General features: G+C 36.3%; 1 long non-coding RNA gene across 9 annotated transcripts in view; it reads left to right on the forward strand.

Annotated features, from left to right (window-relative positions):
• Positions 1–8,180, forward strand: part of LOC140611752 (uncharacterized) — a 183,980-nt gene extending 175,800 nt beyond the window's left edge. For all 9 annotated transcript variants that reach the window (XR_012012897.1, XR_012012893.1, XR_012012898.1 and 6 more), the window contains one exon: positions 7,112–8,180. This is a non-coding gene — a long non-coding RNA (uncharacterized lncRNA). The remainder of the gene's footprint in view (positions 1–7,111) is intronic.
• The last annotated feature ends 14,555 nt before the right edge of the window (positions 8,181–22,735 follow it).

A 22,735-nucleotide genomic window follows, 5' to 3' on the forward strand; every position in this document is an offset into this window, starting at 1 on the left:
ATTTATAAGCATCACATGAGAGGCAAAATAATAATATGTAATAGGTGAATTACTGTTCCTCTGAAAATATTTTTGTTTGGTAATTCCATTTGGCACAGAAAGGATTCTACTTGAATTTAAAAGGCAATCAGATAACTATGAGGAAGGTTAAATAATTGAATGAAATTATTAGAAAATTCTAAAGTGTACTCCTATTATTAATATTTCAGAATTTACTTGCACAAAGTCTGTCTGCCTATATCATTCTGATAAGTAATGGATCATGAACACACATGTGCAGATTCCTGGAGCTAAATCTCCTACTTCAAAGAAGACTCGGTGACCTTTTCTAAATGGTTTAGTGGCTCTATACCAGGATAGCAGGAGATCAGAACTTAAATCCAACAGGATATTATTGATATTAGAGTGAAGAAAAAAATAGAAAGGTTCATTCAGAAATCTGGGACTTGATCTACTCTCTTCCTTGGGTAAAATATAACTTTGATGAAATTTTTTTTAACTTTGATGAAATTTATATCTATTAATCACTAAGAAGCAAGACTTGCTACCAATTAGTCAGACAAATCTCATGCAAATCTCACTGAACGACAGTACCAATCCAAATCCTTCAAGTGTGGTTTCAGGATTTCCAAGTCACATGACCTGGGTTTCCATATCACAGTTTCCTACTTATATCACCTTAAGAAATTACTTAACGTCTCAGTCTTTTTCCTCTCTTATCTTCAAAATGGGTAAAGCATCACTACCTACCATGTAAGACTTTTGTGAATATGAAGTGACATAATACATGTGAAGTGTCCACCACTGAGTTCATTAAATGCTTTTATTATCATTGCAGTAATAACAAATTTAATATTTTATTTTGGAAATGAAACTCATGCAATTACATAGTGCTAAAATTAGTCCTTGGCAACCCAACGGTAAGGGACTTATCTAAGCAGTACTACCTAAATACCTTTGACATGTGATTCATAGCTCATTTTCAAGTTTAACACATCGATTTGGTACAAGGACTATCATGGATTTGCATGGTAATATTATATGAGATGGATTTAGGCAAGCCATTGGGGATAATCCAAGCAAGTTACCAGCAGCTGATAGATGATTTCTGCACATGAAGCTGTGTTTGCTCTGGTCTTCCTGCCTGCTGGTAGCAGAAAAATATCATATTAACTTTATCCTTCTGGTGTCCACCTGGCCCTCCACTCCTAGAGCTTGAGTTCCAGTGATGACGCCCTTTGATCTTTCCACTTTTAATGTCCATCTGCTGCGTGACTTTCCCTTCCAGCCTGAAGCACAGATCTATGAGAAAGAACAACTCCTTGTTTAACATGAAAAACTGATTATTTCTACTAAATAATGTTTAAAAATAGACATGGTCTAATACTTTCAATAGATCTGGAGAAGATTCACTAAAACTTCAAAAATCTATTTGTTCTCTTGCCGATGCTTGACCCATCAAGAAAAATGAAGCAGTATACTCCTCCATTTGTCACTGCCTATGCTTTTAAAATAAAAATAAATTTAGAATGCCACAATTAATCCCCAGGTCTCAATATTTTTTTAAACAGGGGAAAAAGAGATGACTTGTGGATTTGGAATAAGAGCGGTTATGTAAAAATAGAGTTAGAAGGAAAACTGAAAATATGTGAATGACCAGATAAAAGAGTAATGAGAAAAAGTGTTTCTGATGGCTCTCCTTCTCAATTCAGCCAAAGGGGAAAAGCAGTTTGTGGTGGTAAATATTGCAGGCAGGATAGCAGCGTGTGTAGCTACGCACATCGGGCATGCAGGGGTCCAAGTGGAATTTGCCATCACTCCAAGAAACCATCAGATGTTGTCTTTTTAAATGGAGAATGGTGTGAGGACTAGTGGAATTTGGTGTTAGATGTCAAGCGTACAACATGTTCATTTAACTCAGGGTTGCAGTCAGAGTCACTGCTTGACATCTTTTTGAGTTAATTTTACTCAATAAAAATGTTTCATGAAGATGAGACAAAAACCAATTTCTTGCTCTCCCTTCAGAATCCTTGCAGGGAACAATTGGGGGGAAAAAAGGCTGTTTCTAGTATACACTGCTGAAAAACTTATTTAACTTTAGTTACAGAGAGAGCAATGCTTTTTTGATTTGAAAGCAATAAAAAGAGTATCAGAAAGAGTATTGATCACAGATTTATTTTTACTTTTTATTTTTTTCTTAGTTATTTTTAAAGCAGACGCCCAAGAACCAATTTATTTTTGACACAAACACAGGCCATTCTTGGCAACAGTTAGTGTCTTCTGGCTTTTTTAATCCCATTTTGGGTAACTGCTGTCCCCCCTCCTCTCAAATTTCATGGCACCTACCTTTAATTCCGTTCTCAGAGACTTCTACTGTTAGATATACTTAGTTTTATAACCTTGAATCCCTGCAGGGAGAAAATATAGTAACAAAAACAACTACAATAATGAACATTTGTTGTCATTGTAGGAAGCTCGGTAACTGTGTGTTAGCAACTTGAAAATATCTCTTTAATTTTTCCTCCTTCATACATTAAATCAGAGTCCTGCTTATTGGATGCTTGTGGGGTCACTTGCTCTTGGTTTTCAAGAAAATCAGGAATGAACAAAAAAATCTCTGATAGCTGAGAATTTGATTAAGATTATTGACAGCTCTCCGTGTGGCATGAGTAGGACTGTGCATACTTGCATCTGAACTCCCAGAAGCTATGTGCCATATATGCCAAGTTCCCTTGCCTTTCTGAGACTTTTTTTTTCACTAGGCTGAAGGGACATCTCCATGAGTCTTCTTGTGTGGTCTTGTGGTTTGATAGTGACATGGACACTGTGCTTTCTCTCTGAAGACTGTCAGCCCTTTTAACATTGAACTACATGTCTGTGGTTCTGCTAAGGATTACATTGGTCACCTTTTCCCCCCTAAAAACAGAAATTGATTCTTAACCACAGTGGTGTGTATGTGTGTATGTGTGTGTGCCTGTATATGTGTGCTTAAGGGATATTTAGAAATGTGTAAACTCTGGAAAAAGTTTTCTATCCTGTCAATACCATTTATCTTCATTTCTATTCTAATTATTTCTTCTTTAAAAAATAACCTTATTGGGCATTTCCTCTAACTTAAGAAAGTGATTTGTGTCCATTATTAAAAATCTGACATTTACACGCACACAGAAAACCTCAATTACTGCAATTAAATTTTAATGTTAATTACTAATTACTAATGCTAAATTTTACATTACTCAGATATTTTATTTAAGGAGGTATGTATATGTATTTATATATTCTTATATGTCACTAATACTGCCCTTCAAAATTATTTCATGTGTAAATTCATCATGTTATACTGATATATTAATGCAATATTTTATCAAAGTTATACATGTACATGGTTTTAAAAAGCTATTTCCAATGCTTGTAAAAAAAGAAAAAAAAACATGAATTTATGCTATTCTTGATTTTCTAGTAAATATCATTTACTGACTTCCTACAGTGGAAAGATAGATACAATCAGCTACACACACACACACACACCCCTATCTACTCTATCCAAACTTTAAATACAATTACATTATAATTTTTGGTGGCTCTCTTAAGACTATGTAAATATTTTCACTGTTTGGGATGCCAAACAGGGTTGGCATCTGTGATTGAGCATCTGCCTTTGTCTCAGAGAGTGATTCCAAGGGTGCCAGAAATGTGTCTCACATCAGGCTCCCTGCATAGAGTCTGCTTCTCCCTCTGCCTCTGTCTCTGCCTCTATCTGTGTTTCTTGTGAATTAATAAATAAAATATTTAAAACATATTTTCACCATTGTATAATGCAGAATATTATGTTAACATTTCCTATCTTGTTCAATTTCTTGTTGTTATATCCATTGTAGATAAGGGTAATAATAATCACTTCCTTTCTCACTTACTTAGTTTCTATGTTTTTATCACTAATTTATCACCAAAAATGTTATAATTATAATCTTCTTTTTACTGAGGGAAGTGAATGTTAATCTCGATAAAATTGAGGTTCAAGTAAAACTTTTATGAGGTCTGTGGCTGAGTTCCTGGGCCTCGCAGTAGTACATCAAGGTACTGGCAGTATCCTCTAGTATTTGGGTTATCCATTCATCTTTAGTCTTTGTCCGTGGAGATCTGCTACACTATCATTCCTCATTCCTCTCTGCATGACCTCTTCAGGTCCAATGAATCATTTACTCTGCCACTTTTATTCTGAGGCACTGAGAGTCATTCTTCTGCTTTGATCCACACTGGGACCCTCAAAAAGTTGTGAAAGGCTGTCCATTCTTTTATTTTTCTGGACATGTTTTGCATCTAGAACCTATCTAGGGTCACTTATTGAAGTGATCACATGGTTGTTCTTCTTTATCCTATTAAGGTGGTGAAATTCAATGATTAATATTTATTTTTATGATTAATATTTAAATTCAAAGCCAATCTTGAATTCCTAGGATAAGCCCTACTTGGAAATATTGTATTTTTGATTTACTAATTTGATTTACTAATTTTTTGCTAAGAATGTTTGCATCTGTATTCATGAAGTACATTGGTCTGTAATTCTATTATTTGGAATATATTTATCTGATTTGGCCTGTACTTCTATTATTTGTAATATATTTATCTGATTTGGCATCTTAAGGTTTAAGTATAAGTCAGTTGAAAAATATACTCTCTTCTATTTCTTGAAGAGCACATTCAAGATTGGTAGGGTTCCTTTCACGTACATTTGATTGAATTCACCAGTGAAATCATTTAGACTTGAAATTTTGGGGGGAGAAAAACCTAAATAACAAATTTAATATTTTTTTGCAATATATGAGACTCTTCCTATTTTCTATTTCTTCCGTATTGATTTTGTTCATTTGCATCTTTCATACGATTTTTCCATTTTGGGTATGTTGCAAAATTCATTACTCTAAAGTTGTTCATAATATTCCCTTACCTTTTTTAATGATTAAAAAGATCCCTTACTTATTCTGGATATTAGTAATATTTTTATTTTGAAATTTAACAGTTACATTATTTTTCAAAGAACGAACTTTGATTTATTGATTTTCTCTGTCTATTTTTTTTGTTTTATTGATAGCTGCCTTCAATGTTATTTTCTTTTTTGCACTTATTTTTGGGTTTAAATTGCCAGAGTTTTATTTGTCTTTTACTTCTTAAGATAGAAATACATACAATTATTTTACACTGTCATTCTTTCAACATAACCATTTGAAATTACAACTTTTTAAAAATATTGCTTTAGGGGATCCCTGGGTGGTGCAGCAGTTTGGCACCTGCCTTTGGCTCAGGGCGTGATCCTGGAGACCCGGGATCGAATCCCACGTCGGGCTCCCGGTGCATGGAGCCTGCTTCTCTCTCTGTCTGTGTCTCTGCCTCTCTCTCTCTCTCTCTGTGACTATCGTAAATAAATAAATAAAATTAAAAAAAATATTGCTTTAGCTGTATCTCATATATTTTGTTAAATGCTTTCATTATCATTTAGCAATCATTAGTTCAAAATATGTTCTAATTACTCGTAAGATTTCTTTGTTGCATGGGTTCTTCAGAAATGTGTTGTTTAAACATATTTGGAGATTTTATAGATAATTTATTGTTTTTAGTTTCTAATTAATTACATTGTAGGTGGAAGTCATATTCTTCCATTCTTTGAAATGTACTGAGACATGTTTATAAGCTATAATATGGTCTGTCTTGGTGAATGCTCCTTGTTTATTTGGGAATGCTACAATAAGTACCTATCTATAGTCTATGAATATCAATTAGGTAAAATTCATTGATAGCAATTTTCAAATCTATTTCTATGCCATTATCTTTGCTGTATTCTATGGTTTAGAAGCAAATCACACACATATTCAAAGAAAAGAGTTCACACAGGGTGTGAGACCAAGGGGACAAGAATCATAGGACTACTTTAGGAGTCTGTTTACCACAATCTAAATTTAAATATTTTTCTTGTAAATATTACATGTTTGGTTTTGTGTTTTTATTAAGCCTAGAAATCTCTACCTTTTAGCCCATTTATATTTAATGTAATTTCTTTCTTTCTTTCTTTCTTTCTTTCTTTCTTTCTTTCTTTCTTTCTTTCTTTCTTTCTTTCTTTCTTTCTTTTTCTTCCATTCCTAGAATCATTTAGGTGAATCAAGGAACTTTTTTTTGTATTTAGTTTTATGTGTCATGTTGACTTTTATTTTTTTTAAATTTTATTTATTTATTCATGAGATACACAGAGACAGGTAAAGACACAGACAGAGGGAGAAGCAGGCTCCATGCAGGGAACCTGACGTGGGACTTGATCCTGGGTCTCTAGGATCACGCCCCGGGCCAAAGGCAGTGCTAAACCACTGAGCCATCTTGGCTGCCCACAATATATATTTTTAACTTATAACAGATTACCTTCAAATAATATAGTATTTAGAGTTCAAATAATATATTCTGTATTATATATAGTCATATATAATGTACCATATATTATATACTGTATTATATACTTCAAATTATATACTACTTTTATATTATCACACAACCATTGTAAGAATTTTATAAGTTTATTACATTTCCTTTCCTATACTTTTTTCCTGTCCTATATTTTAATTCTATGTACCCAAAATCATTCACAAATGCAGTTCCTTCATCACAACCACAGATTTCAAATGGCATTTTTGAAATGCTGCTTTGCATTCTGTGAGAATTAGTGTACCTTGAAAGATTTTTTTTTCAGATTTCTTGCCTAGCCCTCTTCTTTCTGCAGGCTGCTATATTTCCCTTGTGAAATATATTGTGTACCTCATGGAGCAATGTTTTATTTCCCTGCTCTATTTCCAATCATTGAAAAACAAATTCTATTTGTTTGACCTTATTCTTTATGCCTACAATAGCCTCCATACCTACAACAAACCTATCACTGGAAATTCAACATACTTAGTTTTAATGAGCGAATATAGACAGATGGTTCTTGGGCAGTTATTTAGATGTCATACGAATTATTTCTTATTTAATGTACAATCATATTCCAAATGTTATCAGTAGTGTACATGCCCCCAAATGGGCATATACATATAATGACATTGGTTCTCTTTTGTTCTTGAATCTGTTTCAGATTCCAGAAAATAGAAATGTGAAAAGGACTCTATCGTCTCCATTTTGCAAAAGAATTGTGTAGAATAGAAGTAGAAACCGGCCGGCTGTTTTAATATTGATTATCTACACCCAGCTGTAATTTTTGCATCTCCTCTTGAGCCTGACCTAGTTGTCCCCAGGTATCGCTCTGCTGGTGAAAGAGGACACGTCTCTTAGATCAGGGCTGTTACATAGTGAAATAATCACCAACAGATGGTGATAATCTGTTAACAGTCTAATGGAGATCCCTGAAGATATGCTGGGAAATGAAGTTTTCACTAAGGACACTTGCTACTAAAGTACAAAGTGAATAAACGGAAGATCTGGTACAGCTGGAAGGGAAGCTGCTTCTGATTAGAGGAGAGGAATACACAGCCAGTTTAAGTTCCAGTGGCAAAAATCACTCTACATCAATTTCTGTATCTACGCTTGACTTTTAGCCTTGTTGACTATTCGATCATTTACCCCACTGTTTCCTGAGCATTGGATGTAGTTAGTGACAGCTGTTGGGTCAAAGACACCTAACACATGTGGACACATAGGCCTTAGCCTATCTAAGAGAATTCATGTTCTGTACTTTTGGAGCAAGGGTCAGGACTGCTCAGATTTATTTCTTTGCTCATTCTTTTTTGTAATATTTTATTTATTTATTCATGACAGACATAGAGAGAGAGAGGCAGAGACACAGGCAGAGGGAAAAGCAGGCTCCATGCAGGGAGACTGACATGGGACTTGATCCCGGATCTCCAGGATCACACCCTGGGCGGAAGACGGGTCTAACCCTCTGGGCTAACGCGACTGCCTTTCTTTGCTCATTCTTATGGTAAGATATATAACGTGGGTGTTATTAAGGTATGGGAGATGTTTAAAGAGGCTTTTTATTTGTGTGATTGAACTTAGCTACTATCTGTTACAAACATTAGTAAATGTCACTTAATTAAAAACATCATGAACTAAAAATGGTGTATATAAACTTGCTACTCAAAGTATAGTCTGTAGACCCACATTGTCAGCACTCTCCAAGAATTCATTAAAAATGCAGAATTTCAGCCCGACCTCTGACTAACTAGATTGAAATCTGCATATTTTCAAGATTTGCAGTCATGGTTGCCTGGGTGGCTCAGTGAGTGAGGGTCTGCCTTTGGCTCAAGGTGTGATCCTGCAGTCCTGGGATGGAGTCCCACATCGTGCTCCCTGCATGGAGCCTACTTCACCCTCTGCCTCTGTCTCTGCCTCTCTCTCTCTGCGTCTCTCATGAATAAACGAATAAAAAAAAGTTCTGTGGTCACACCTATTCACATTAAATTTTGAGAAGCCTAGGTGGGGCAAGATGGCGGAAGAGTAGGGTCCCCAAGTCACCTGTTCCCACCAAATTACATAGATAACCTTCAAATCATCCTGAAAACCTATGAATTCAGCCTGAGATTTAAAGAGAGAACAGCTGGAATGCTACAGTGAGAAGAGTACACGCTTCTATCAAGGTAGGAAGAAGGGGCACTTGATGGGATGAGCACTGGGTGTTATTCTGTATGTTGGCAAATTGAATACCAACAAAAAATAAATTTACTATTTGAAAAAAAGGTAGGAAGATGGGGGAACAAAAAAATAAAGAAACAAAAGGCGTCCAAGGGGTGGGGCCCCCACGAGGAGCCCGACTAAGGCTGGGATGGGTGCCCCCAGGACCGGAAGGCCCCAGGAAAGCCCCGTCCTGGAGGAGCAGGAGCTTCACCAATCTTCCTGGACTGAAAGGAGCTCGCAGGGAGTTGGAGAAGGATCCCAGGAGGGGCAGGGATACCCTCAGGCTCTCAGGGACACTAACAGAGCACCTGAGCCCCCGGGAGAGCACCCACACCCCTGGCTGAGCTCCCTAAACGGCTGCAGCGTGTGCCTGGCTGGACCCGGGAGCAGCTCAGAGGGGCTCGGTCAGAGGCTGCCAGCGGAGGGGGCTGCGGGCCAGGAGCGCAATTCCCACAGCACAGGCCTGGGAGCCTATGGTGCCGAGGACATGGCGCAGGATCCGGCACTCCCCCCCCCCCCGGAATAGGCAAAGGCTGGGAGGGCCTAGGACAGCGAGGATGCTCCTGCCGCCGGGTGGTGCCAAGCTGGGCAGATCAGCATCCACGCCCCGAGAGCCTCCAGGACCCTGGAGACTGAGAGCTCTGGAGTTTCTGCTGGAGCTGACTCCAGGGCTCCAGAGCTGGCTGCCGCCGCTGCTGCTGTTCCTCCTGGGGCCTCATGGGGTAAACAACCCCCACTGAGCCTCACAGTGGCCTCACCAGATAAACAGCTTAAACATCTTTCACTGAGCCCTTGTACGAGGCAGGGGACTGAGCAGCTCCCCCAAGTGCTAACACCTGAAAATCAGCACAGCAGGCCCCTCCCCCAGAAGACCAGGTAGAGAGACAGGGGAAAAACAGATTATTGACCAAGCAGCACTGGAAAGTTCCAGGGGAAGTTGAGGGATTTACAGCATACAGAATCAGAGGATACTCCCCCTTGATTTTTGTTTTTTGATTTCTGTTTGCTTCCTGCCCCCTTTTTATCCTTTTTTTTCTTTTCTTCTCTTTTTTCTCTTTTTCTTTTCTTCTTTATCTTCTCTCTTTTTCTCCTTTTCCCAATACAACTTGTATTTGACCACTCTGCACTGAGCAAAATGACTAGAAGAAAAACCTCACCTCAAAAGAAAGAATCAGAAACAGTCCTCTCTCCCACAGAGTTACAAAATTTGGATTACAATTCAATGTCAGAATGCCAATTCAGAAGCACCATTATAAAGCTACAGGTGGTTCTAGAAGAAGCATAAAGGACTCAAGAGACTTCATGACTGCAGAATTTAGATCTAATCCGGCAGAAATTAAAAATAAATTAAATCAGATGCAATCCAAATTAAGGTCCTAATGACAAGGGTTAACAAGGTGGAAGAACGAGTGACTGACATAGAAAACAAGTTGATGACAAAGAGGGAAGCTGAGGAAAAAAGAGACAAACAAAAACAAAAGACAAAAAAATCTATCATGAGGATAGATTAAGGGAAATAAGTGACAGCCTAAGGAAGAAAAATATACATTTGTTTGGGGTTCCCGAGGGCGCCAAAAGGGACCGAGGTCCAGAATATGTATTTGAACAAATCATAGCTGAAAAAAGAGAGAGGCAGAGACAGAGGCAGAGGAAGAAGCAGTCTCCATGCAGGGAACCTGATGTGGGATTCGATCCTGGGTCTCTAGGATCACGCCTGGGCCAAAGGCAGCAGGAAACCACTGAGCAACCTGGCTGCACACAATATATATTTTTAACTTATAACAGATTACCTTCAAATAATATACTATTTAGAGTTCAAATAATATATTCTGTATTATATATAGTCACATATAATGTGCCATATATTATATACTGTATTATATACTTCAAATTATATACTACTTTTATATTATCTCACAACCACTTTAAGAATTTTGTTTATTACATTTCCTTTCCTATACTTTTTGTTTTTCTTGTCCTATATTTTAATTCTATGTACCCAAAATCTTTCACAAATGCAGTTCCTTCATCACAACCACAGATTTCAAATGGCATTTTTGAAATGCTGCTTTGCATTCTGTGAGAATTAGTGTCCCGTGAAAGATTTTTTTCAGATTTCTTGCCTTTCCTTCTTCTTTCTGCACACTCCTATATTTCACTTGTGAAATATCTTGTGCACCTCGTGGAGGAATGTTTTATTTCCCTGCTCTATTTCCAATCATTGAAAAACAAATTCTATTTGTTTGACCTTAAGAGAACATTGGGGGGGGGGGTTCATGACTCCTTTGTATCTGGAACTTCCAGGAATTTCAGTCTCTCAATCTGGTTCTTACACTTCTGTTAGAAGTTCTACTAGTTTCTCCATACTCTCACTTATGATTGACTTCTCTGATTTTATTTTTGCATGTCTAACGATGATTTAAGCTGTTGTCCTCTCTTTTTTTAAAAAAAGAGTTGATTGCTTTCTGGAAATCAGCACAATTAGCTTTCTTTGCATCCCAAACTAGCTGATAATTTAGCAATATGTCTTATTTTGTGGATTATCTCATTTTGCATTTTAGGATGTGAGCAATTGTCTCTTGGGACTTTCTATATCTTAAATGGAAAAAAAAAAAGAAGTCCAAAAACAGACTTTTTGAGTAAAATAAAGCCAGAACTTTTTTTCCTTAATCTACATTCATCCTTATTATAATTTCCCATGGACAAAACCAAGGAAGTAAAAGCAACATGTATTAATGTTTCAAAAGTATTATTCTAGAAAATGCTTTTTTCTAATTTGTAAAGTCTTTTTAGAGAATATAAACTTTACAATTATTTCAATGAAAAAGAAAATTTCTGGACTTGTTATAAAGAAGACAAGTGGTAGCAAGTACAATTTAGATTTCTGAGAGATTGTGTCAAAACACTAAAAATGTGACATTGTTTTTTTTCAATTAATAAAGTCAATAAAGGTTTTTTCAGCTAATAAAGTCACAAACCAGAGTTCCTGGGGTCAGTCAGTTAAGCGTCTACCTTTGGCTCAGGTCATGATCCCAGGGTCCTGGGAGGGAGCCCATATCAGGCTCCCTGCTCAGTGGAATGTCTGCTTTTCCTGCACCTCCCCCCTGCTTTCTCACTCTCTCTCAAATAAATAAATCTTAAAAAAATAGTCACAAACAGTGCTTAGTAAGAATATGTATATTTCTTATAAAAAGTCTTAATAAAGTATGTGAAATATCTGTTTAATAATTACATTGACTAAGCTGAGAAATATTTATCTGAACATTTGGTTTTTAATACTTCACTGAATAACCAGAAGAAAAATAACTATGTCCCTAAATATATATAATAATTCCTCCCATTTCAAGAAAGGAAACTAATATTTCCTTTTGAGCTATGTTCACATAAGTTGAATGACTGAAAAAAAAAGTTGAATGACTGGATTTTTTTTATACTTTAAGCTATGATGGCTCCCATATGTGATTCTTTGTTACTTGCATGGGTGATAAGCCATGAAGATCACTGCAGTTAAAAATAATATCATATAATATAGCAAATATTATTTGGACTCATTTTGTAATTATTAAAGACCACTGATGATTTAACACATAAAGAAATTGAGCCTGAAAACTGCCTACCTCCCATAAATTCATTTCGCTTTTTAACTCTATTTTACTATTGTCATCATTCAGAACAAAATCAGACTCTAATTTTTATATGTTGAAGAAAACTTGAAGCAAAGTAAAGTTTGGGACAATTACTTTTTAGATTATGTTTGGTATCCATTTATTTTATTTTATTTTATTTTATTTTGGAGAAAAAGAACATCTAATTTCTCATGTGATAAAATTTAAATATATATTTTCCACTCCATCTCTTGTTTTTTAAGATTTTACTTATTTATTTGAAAGAGAGAGAACATGAGAAGGGGAAGGAGCAGAGGAAGAAAACTTCCCACTGAGCATTGAGCTTGACAAGGGACTTGATCCCAGGACCCTGAGATCATGATCTGAGCCAAAGTCAGCCACTTAACCCATGGAGCCATTCAGGCACCCCTCACTACTCCCTTTCTAATGACTTCACATTGAACAACAATTATCTTAAGATTAGAAATTAGAAACAACGTGTTTCAAAGGATGCTTATATTTTTCTACTAATTCAAAGAGAAAAGTAAATGTAAAAATATTCAGGGCAAATCACTATTTTCTTCTGATATCTGGAGGCTCTTTCACACCAAAAAGTGGCACTCAAAAATGCCTCAAGGAAAGAGTATCCACTATTATCATTATAATAGCATTCCAAAAGGAACACGAGATTCGTGTGCCTAAGCAACCTCAGTAAATGAGCTCCATTAATTCATTTCATCCTGTTTATAGAAAAATTTACTTAAGAAATCTTTCACTTCCCTGAAAATGTTTATTCTCGCTTTAATTTTGTCATTTTGCAAGCCTAAGGTAAAGAAACATTTCAAACTATAATGTTAGTTCTACTTCTTAGAAGTCTCATATATGAATTTTTCAGTTATAATCAGATTGAAATATGCTCATATTCTGCTCTACATATAGCCTTATGTATGACTTATGTATAGGTTATGTACATGTGTATGTATATGTATATGTAGAGCTTATGTAGCCTTATGTATAGCTTCCTTTTCCTTGCCCACTCTGAATCATGGGCTGTAAAGACAGCTATGTGGCCACATTCTCTCAAAACTTCAACTTCTCTGATATGCTTACCAACAAACAGTGTAGTGGATGGCTGCTATACCTCTAAAGAATTCACCTAAATGTTTGCCAAACATAGTTTTTCTCTTCACGGATAGTCCATTATCACTTTCAGGAACCACACCAATAGGTAGTAATCTTCTTTTCCCTGATAATTCATTTCATTTTATTTTTTTCTTAAGGATTCATTTATTTTAGAGACAGAATGGGGGAGAGGCAGAGGGAGAGAGAGAGAATCCTAAGCAGACTTCCTGTTAAGCGGGCAGAGCCCAACGCAGGGTGGAGTCTAATGCAGGGCTCCACATGGGGCTCAGTCTCATGAACCCGAGATCACGACCTGAGCTGAAACCAAGAGTCAGTCACTTAATGGATTAAGCCTTCCAGGCACTCCTGATAATCCTTTTCATTTTAATAACTATATTGTCTGATATTAATGTAGCTGCTACAATTTCTTTTAGTTAATATTTACATATATGTATATCTATCTATCATCTATCTATCTTTGTTCAGTCTTTCCCTTTTCAAAACATCTGTTTTTATCTTAAAAGGGTATCTTAGAAATGACATATAGCTATATTTTTTCCCAATATGCAGTTGACCTTTGAACAACACAGGTTTGGCCTGCACATGTCCACCTACAGAATTTTTTATATAAATACAGTATAATACAATAAATGTATTTCCTCTTCCTTATAATTTTTTAAATAGCATTTTCTTTTCTCTAGCTTACTTTATTGTAAGAATATAGTCTATAATACAAGTACCATACAGAATAGAGGTTTATTAACTATGTAATCAGTAAGGCTTCCAGTCAACAGTGCACTATTCATACTTAACAGTTTGAGGGAGTCAAAAGTTAAACCTGGATTTTGACTGCAAGGGGGTTGCTGCCCTAACCTCTAATGTGTTTAATGGGCAACTGTGTATCTCAATTTACCTGATGAGTTTGGTCCATTTACATTTATTATTTCTATTGACATTTATTATTTCTAATATATTTGGAATTAAATCTAGCCCCTTTTGTGCTTTCTTTGTTCTATTTTCTTGTGCACTTCATCTCTTTCTTCTTGCTTTTTCATATTAAATGCTTCAGTGCTGTTTTGTCTGTACTCTTTTAGACTGTACTCAGTCTTGAAATTTTAACAATACACATTTCATTTACTAAAATCAAAAATTAATCAATGTCTCTACTCTTTTTCTAAAGAAATAAGAAGCACTTTAATTCCAGTCACCTTCCTTCAATGTGCATGTTAATTGCTTTTAAACATTTTAATTGTATAGAGATTTAACTGCATCCTTTCTTGGATGTTATTATTTTTGCTGTATATAGCAAATTTTGTTCATATTTACTCTACATTTGATTCTTTAATCACCATTCTTTATAGGACTTCATATTTTCTCTGGGTTTGTTTTCTGTGTTCTTGAAGTAAATAACAAGCATCTCTGCTTTTGTTCATATGAAAAATGTCTATGTTATCCTTGATCTTGAAATGTCATTTAGTTGGCTATAAATTATAAATCTATATTTTTCAATCTCAGCAGAGATCAGATTTTTATTATTTTTTATTACTTCAAATTATTTGTTTATTTACTTTGTCAATTGACTTTTTTTTTGTCAATTGACTTTTTCACTAAGATATAGACCCTGAAAGTTTCTAAATTTCATGTGGTAGTCTAAGTTTCATTCTCTACCATATTTTTTCTCCCCTTCCCAAATATGGGCATTGAAACTAAAACTTGAGGTGTGAAGTATCTGTAGTATATCCTGGCTTCATTCTATCGTGTCATTTTGGTTCAGTTCACTTTTCAGTTCTGGCTTCTGTGGGTTAACTCTACATATTGTGAGCACAGTCTTGCATTTTAAAAATGTTTTATCTCCTTCAGAATATTTAGTGATTTTAATGGGATGATTTTTTTCATGCAATAAATGTTATATTGCCTGTTTCAAAACCATTTTAATGTTTACCTCTTTCTTATTTCCTCTGTTATTAAGCTTGGATTCCATAACCCATAATGATGACCACTCCTTGCACACACCCTTGATTTCTTTGCTCCCCTTTCCTTCCATCATGCTGGAGTGGCAAAACCACAGACTCAGTTACACAAATCCCATCTGCTTCATAGGCATTATATTGTGCTGGGTGGGGTGTGCTTTAAATTTAAGACAGCAAACCTTAAGTAATTCACCAGTGCTGCATAATCTTTCTACCTTTCTACAGCCAATTGTTTGTTCTATTCTCTAGGAAGACACATTCATGCATTTTTTAAATTGCCATCAACACAGAGTTAGTGACTCTACCTCTTCTTTCATTGAACAAAAAGACAGCAAAAAAAGAGAAACAAAACAAAAACAAGACAAAACAAAACCAAAAACACAATGACTTCATCTTTCCCATCACCATATCTTCTGATGTTCCTCCATCTTTGGCTTTCCACACTGTCTTCCCCTCCATCAGAGTGGCACAGGGACCTGTGTGTGCTCCTGTCATGTAACAATTCTTTCTTTAGGGATCCCTGGGTGGCGCAGCGGTTTGGCACCTGCCTTTGGCCCGGGGCGCTATCCTGGAGACCCGGGATCGAATCCCACGTCGGGCTCCCGGTGCATGGAGCCTGTTTCTCCCTCTGCCTGTGTCTCTGCCTCTCTCTGTGTGTGACTATCATAAATAAATAAAAAAATTAAAAATTAAAAACAATTCTTTCTTTATACATTGGATCCATCTCCCTCACATGCTCAAAGCCTGCTCCTGCAATCATCTCTCTCCCACAGCAGTAATAGTCTCTTTTCCCTTTCCCAACAGCATATAAAGAAATTGTGATAGTTCTCTGCTTAATGTCACTGTGACAACTCCCTAGCATAGCATTGTTAAATGAGATACAGAGCCATAGGGTATACTGAGACATGAACATGTCCCACAGTTCCTGGCCTCAGACATCTGTGAGTAGTGAAGGAGGAACAAAGTCTGAAAATCTTAAATAATGTTTGTTTTTTCTTTTTTTAATTTTTGAAATAATTACAGACTTGCAGAAAAGAATAATCTTTTCAAATATGGAACTGAGACAATTGGATATCCACAAAATAAAAACAACTATTTTTAGAAAGGAGCTTAGTTCCTTATTCATTGAGCTATCTTGGTACCTTCATTGCAAATCAATTGATATTATGTGTAAGAATTTGTTTTGGACTTTCAGTTACATTTCATTGATCTGTATGGCCATACTATACTCCCATACTGTAATTACTATGACTTTATGGTAAGTTTTAAAATTGGATAATATAGGGTACCTGGTGGGCAGCCCCGGTGGCCCAGCAGTTTAGGGCTGCCTTCAGCCCAAGGCGTGATCCTGGAGAGCCAGGATCGAGTCCCATGTCAGGCTCCCTACATGGATCCTGCTTCTCTCTCTGCCTGTATCTCTGCCTCTCTGTGTGTCTGTCATGAATAAATAAATAAAATCTTTCAAAAATATGGAGTACCTGGTGGCTCAGTGGGTTAAGCATCTGCCTTCAACTCAGGTCATGATCCTGGGGTCCTGGGATCCAGCCCTGGGTGGGTCTCCCTGCTCATTGGGGAGTCTGCTTCTCCATCTCTTCCCTGCTTGTGCTATCTCACTCACTATCTCTCTCTTTTATATCTCATATAAAGTCTTAAAAAATAAAAGTGAGTTGTGTAAGTCCTCCAATTCTGTTATTTTTTTCGTTTATATTTCCAGACATATTAGAATCAGTATGTCCATTTTGACAACAAAATCTGCTAACATTTTGATAGTGTTTATATTAAACTTACACACAAAATCAGGTAGAATTGCCATCTTTATAATATTGAGTATTCCAATTCATGAATAAATATTATTTCTTTATCTATTTTGATATTCTTTATCTCCACAATGTTTTGTAGTTTTTTTGTTGTTGTTTTGTAGTTTTGAGTATAAAAGTGCTACACTTCTTTTGTTATACCCATCCCTAAGTTCTTGCAGATGGTATTGTAAATGGAATTATTTTCTTAAGTTTATTTTAAGGTTTTTCATTCTAGCATATAGAAATAAAATAATTTTTGTATGTTGATCATGCATCCTGGAGCCTTGCTATATCTATTTCTTTTTTGTTAATTCCTCAAAAGTTTCACTAATAGGATCAAGTTATCTGCAAATAAAGTTTTTCTTCTCTCTTGTCCTTAATTTCTTTTTTCTTTTTCCTTTCTTTTCATCATTTTCCTCTTTTCTTCCTATTTTTTTAAAGTTCTTTTCTTACCCTTCTGATTTTATTATATTTTTATTTTATATTTTAAAATATTTTATTTATTCACGAGAGAGAGAGAGACAGAGACAGAGAGAGGCAGAGACACAGGCAGAGGGAGAAGCAGGCTCCATGCAGGGAGCCCGACGTGCGACTCGATTCCTGGTCTCCAGGATCACGCCCTGGGCTGCAGGCGGCGCTAAACCACTGAGCCACCCAGGCTGACCTTCTTCCTATCTTTTTTAATTGCACTACTTGTGTTTGAATCCTGGCTTCACCACAACTAAGAATTTGTGGTAAGGTTCCTTTATCTCTTGGACTCTCAACTTCTCCATCTGTAATATGAGGTCAGTTAGTATCTACCTTAACGTGTTGTTTTGCAGATCAAATGGTTAAACACACATAAAATGTTAGAATAGTATGTATGGCATTCTGTACCTTCTCAACAAATAGTAGTTGCTATTATTTAACTGCAGACAAGTTTTAGTTGTGTCTATAGTCAATAAGAATTACTTTTCTGAATTCTTTGAAATGCCTCTGGCATCAGTGCTATAATCTTCAGGTTAGCCATGCTCACCACTTCTCTGAGGATATCCTTCAGGCTTCAGCCTACTGCCACAGTAGGTATATCTGAGACCAATGTTTTTTTCAGCTATACCTATTATATCCATCATCTCAGAAAAAGTCAACAGAAACTGCTAGCCAAATGGAATTTTTTTCAAATATAATTTCTTAAGAATATTTCTAGTGTATAATGATTTAAAAAATCTTTTCTAAATGAAGAAAGTCTGTGAATAAACTTTGAGAAGAAAAAACTTGAAGTTTGCCTAGAACATTCAATAAATTTTGATTCTTCATAATAGCAATAAAATCAACACATTAAAAATACAAATGCATTGCACAGATTATGGAAAAGAATGGACATTACATGATGGTATATTAATTGATGTTTGCATATATTTACTTAAGAAGTCTTAATTTTAGTGAGGAAGAAAAAAATCTAAGATTATACCAAAAATTTGGCTCAGTTTTTTTAAAAAAATTAGTTAATTTCATGTACATATACATATATATGTAAAATTATTTCATGTTGTTTGTAAATAACATAAGACCATAGCACTTATTGCAATTTTGAAAATTCATTAAAAGTGTTCATTTATGCCCAACAATGATGTTACAGTGAGTTTTAATCAATTGTGTATACATAGTTTATTTTCTAAGAATTAAGTGTTACCTGATGTCTATTGAGTGAAAGAAAGCTTATAAGATAGGGTTTGGCTCATTGTCTTCTTTTGAAGAAAACCCACTTAACTGAAATATAACACCAATTATGTAATTTTGCACAATTGAGACACTGGGAAACACTGCATACTAAAGCCCACTGCAAAGATTGACAAAGTTCATTAGCATATGAAAAATAAATTTCCTTGGCAAAATGATTGCATTATGTATATGTTTAAAAAAAGAGTAGATTTTCTTGTTGAAATGTCTGGAAATATAATTGTGGATCATATTGTTTTAAGTGGCCATCTACTCTGCTGGATCATGCAGCTCATCTCTGGCTTGAAATACTTCACAAAATTAGTAACTGAGTCTGGGTTCCTGCTATGACTTGCTGAACATAAGTTCAAACATAACTGTTGAAATTGACTAATAGGAACTACTAATCATATAGTAAAGTGAGCTCAGCTCAAGTAAACAAATATACATAGTTACCAAAAAAATAGTTACTAAAGCAGTGTAGCTGATGTATTTCCCACTCTTCCTGTTTCCATAAAGAGAGGAAATTTTCCAATCTCTTTCTTGGAGGAAAAACATGTGAAAGGAATCTATTCAGCTTCTCCCTGCTTTCTTGTTCATTTTTCACCAAGAGAGGAAGAATGGTTTATCTCTTTGATCAGTTTGAAAGAAAAAGCTGAGCATGCTCAGCGAAGCCCAATCCACAGTCCCCTCATGTCTCTGATCTGCCTGCTTGCAGATGTGATTAACTCCTTTTAGGGCTGATGCATATACAAACCGCATTACTGCAAAAAACTGCCAGCAGTATCTGGAGGCCTTCCGTAGACAGCACGTAGGGACAATAAACAACAACTATGTGACTCCCTGTGGCTAATCTTGGCCTGTCCTGGTAGGTGCAACATTGAGAGAAGGAGACACAGCTTCTAAATAAAAATAGTTAATAAATATAAGGATAATCATATCAGAACCCATGCCTTCTGATTCTACTGATTTCCACTTCATTGTATGCATGGTCTGTTTTCCTGAATGTATTCAAATTGTGTCTAACTTCTAATGATTCTTGCATAAAAACGAGTGGAACACTAGGAAAGCTCCTAATGTTCTGTGTACATAGATTATATGAACCAAAATCAGAGATAATCTTGCATGGCATAAATCCATAATGAATAACTGTTCTAGCAGCAGAAAGTATACAGAAGTACACTTGATAGATGCCAAGTACTATGTAAATGTAAGACATTTTTTGTTGTTATTCATTGTTTATAAAATTATTTGGATCCTTTTCCATTCAAAATACCTTCTTAAAAACTGTTGCTTTGAGCTTGCACCTCAAGAGGATTTTATACACTGACAAAAATCACCAGCCTGGCCTGTGTGAGGTTGCTGCAATTGTGCCACATGGACTCCCGGCCAGATTGCACTGAATTGGTTCCTTCACTCAGGAACCTATACATGCTTCCAGGACCCTAATTTTCTGGCTCAGCTCAGGTTCAAAGATGTGTCAGACAACAATATTTGGCAATTCTAGGGCAGGAAAGGCCCCAAACTAAACTGAATTGAGAAATCTCACAGGGTTTCTATGCCAGGACTTGCTGGAAAGGGAACAATATTTAAAAGAAGAAGCAGGGGATCCCTGGGTGGCGCAGCGGTTTGGCGCCTGCCTTTGGCTCAGGGCGCGATCCTGGAGACCCAGGATCGAATCCCACGTCGGGCTCCCGGTGCATGGAGCCTGCTTCTCCCTCTGCCTATGTCTCTGTGCCTCTCTCTCTCTCTCTCTCTCTCTGTGTAACTATCATAAATAAAAATTTTAAAAAAATAAAAATAAAATAAAAATAAAAGAAGAAGCAGGAATGCATCCTTCACTGCCTGAGACAAACTTGGACCTTTTCCTCCTCCCCTGCCCCCCCCACACTCTTTCAACATTAATGCATTATTTAATAATTAATACTCTTTCTGGGGATCATGAGCAGCCTAACAAGAATAATGCAAGAAAGAAAAGGGACTGAACACTAGCCCATGTAAGATTATTCTAGCAATATGTTAAGAAATACCTTTTTTTCTAATATACAGATTACATTAAACAGTTAAAGAGAGCTTGAGCTAAGATGTATTTAAACAGCCAGTTTGCTTTATACCAAAAGTAAGTTTGAAATACTCTTTTAAGTTTCGTTTACAGAATTCCTAGACTGTATGTTTCCTCATATACATCTCTTGATGCCTTGGATTGAAACACTATCTGGCTAATAATACTGAGTAGCCCCATGTGGGAAATAACCTAATGAACCCTCCTCTGGAACAGAAGACAACAAATAATGCAAGATGTGACTTTCAACCAATTAGTGGTGGCACTGCCAGATACTGAGGAACCTGCTAGGGAACTAAGCTCAACCTCATCCAGCTGTGTGTGTGTGGTGGGAACTGGTTTGGGGTGTGGATGAAAGACATTCCTGCCTTTATTTGTAACTTTATTAATGTTTGTTTACTGGATGCAGAGCCTATATGTCCACATTTCTATCTAGGAAGCAAATTGCGACAAAGCACACAATAGATTTGAGGAACCCGATCTATATTGATAAATTCTCTCATAAAATTGCTCCAGTACAAATCATGTACCATGTTAAAATATTCCATGCCATCTCAGGTATACAGCAAATGAGGTGTCTGAGGCCTGCCCATCTGCTTCTGAAGCGGAGGTGATGCCTTTAAGGAGGCTGCTGGTTAGCAGGGCAAAAGAAAAAATGGCATCACTACCTGGAACAATGGTCATCAGATGCGACAGTATGAGCTCTCTAGTTTCCTAAAATCACATATCACTGATTATGCTCACGGCTGTTATTAATGCTTGCATGCTTGTCAAGACCCTACACACCCAGACAATATACTCACATGCCACTTCATGTGGCCTTTTATCTAAATTCCTGTGCCTTTCAATGACCACTCTCTCTCCTGCTGCAATGGGTTCTACTGCCAATTCCTCGTTGCAGGTACCTGTTAATTTTTTCACCTTTCTTGTGAGTCTTATCTGACAGAGGTCTTCCAAAAGGCAAAAAACCATCATTTTACTTGCATGTAGCTCCACAAGAGCAGGGGTCTTAGTTTTTTCATTGATGTAATCCCAAGTACGTGACATATTGTAGGTGTCCAATAAATACTTCTGGCTTCTGTTGAATCATTCATGATATGTATTGTTTATTCTCATGACTTCACTTTTTTCAGTACTCTAAAGTTTTATGCAGTCGAGTTTTGATTGATCCTTTTCTTCACCTGGCTCATTCTCTGCTTCCCCCTTGGTATACCTAACACATTACCGTATGGTGGAGGCCCATCCGAATTCAAGTTCACTCATACACCTTTGATCTGTTAAGAATGAGTAGCCAGCCTGGATGGCACTAACAATAACTTCCTTACTTTATTTATGCATTTATTTATTTGAAAGGAGGGAGAGAGGGAGAAAAAAAAGCATGAGGGGGAAGGGGCAGAGAGAGAGGGAGAAGCAGACTCCCCCTCACCAAAGCAGAAAGTCCAATGAGAGGCTCTGATCCCAGGACCTGAGATCGTGACCTGAGTCAAAGGCAGAGGCTTAATCAACTGGGCCACCCAGGCACCCCAACAGTAATTATATTTAAAGAGACCAACCATTATACTATTTCTACAAATATTTTCTCATGACAAAGCAGTTTTTCAAATAAAATAAATGGACATTCATAACTAGGAGAATGGTAGTAGTCATCTAGTTCAAAACTTTTTTCAGATGAAAAAATCAGGTAGAGGTAGCTTTAAACAATGATTTAGGTCATACCACTGCTAGTAATCATTCAATAAATAATTGTTGCTTAATGATTCTAGAGATAGAAAAGCACTTCGTCTTTTTTTTTATATCGACAAATTCCAAAAAATTTATGAAAACCTATCC

Source organism: Canis lupus, chromosome 20, assembly GCF_048164855.1.
Source record: "Canis lupus baileyi chromosome 20, mCanLup2.hap1, whole genome shotgun sequence".
NCBI classification, from domain to species: domain Eukaryota; kingdom Metazoa; phylum Chordata; class Mammalia; order Carnivora; family Canidae; genus Canis; species Canis lupus.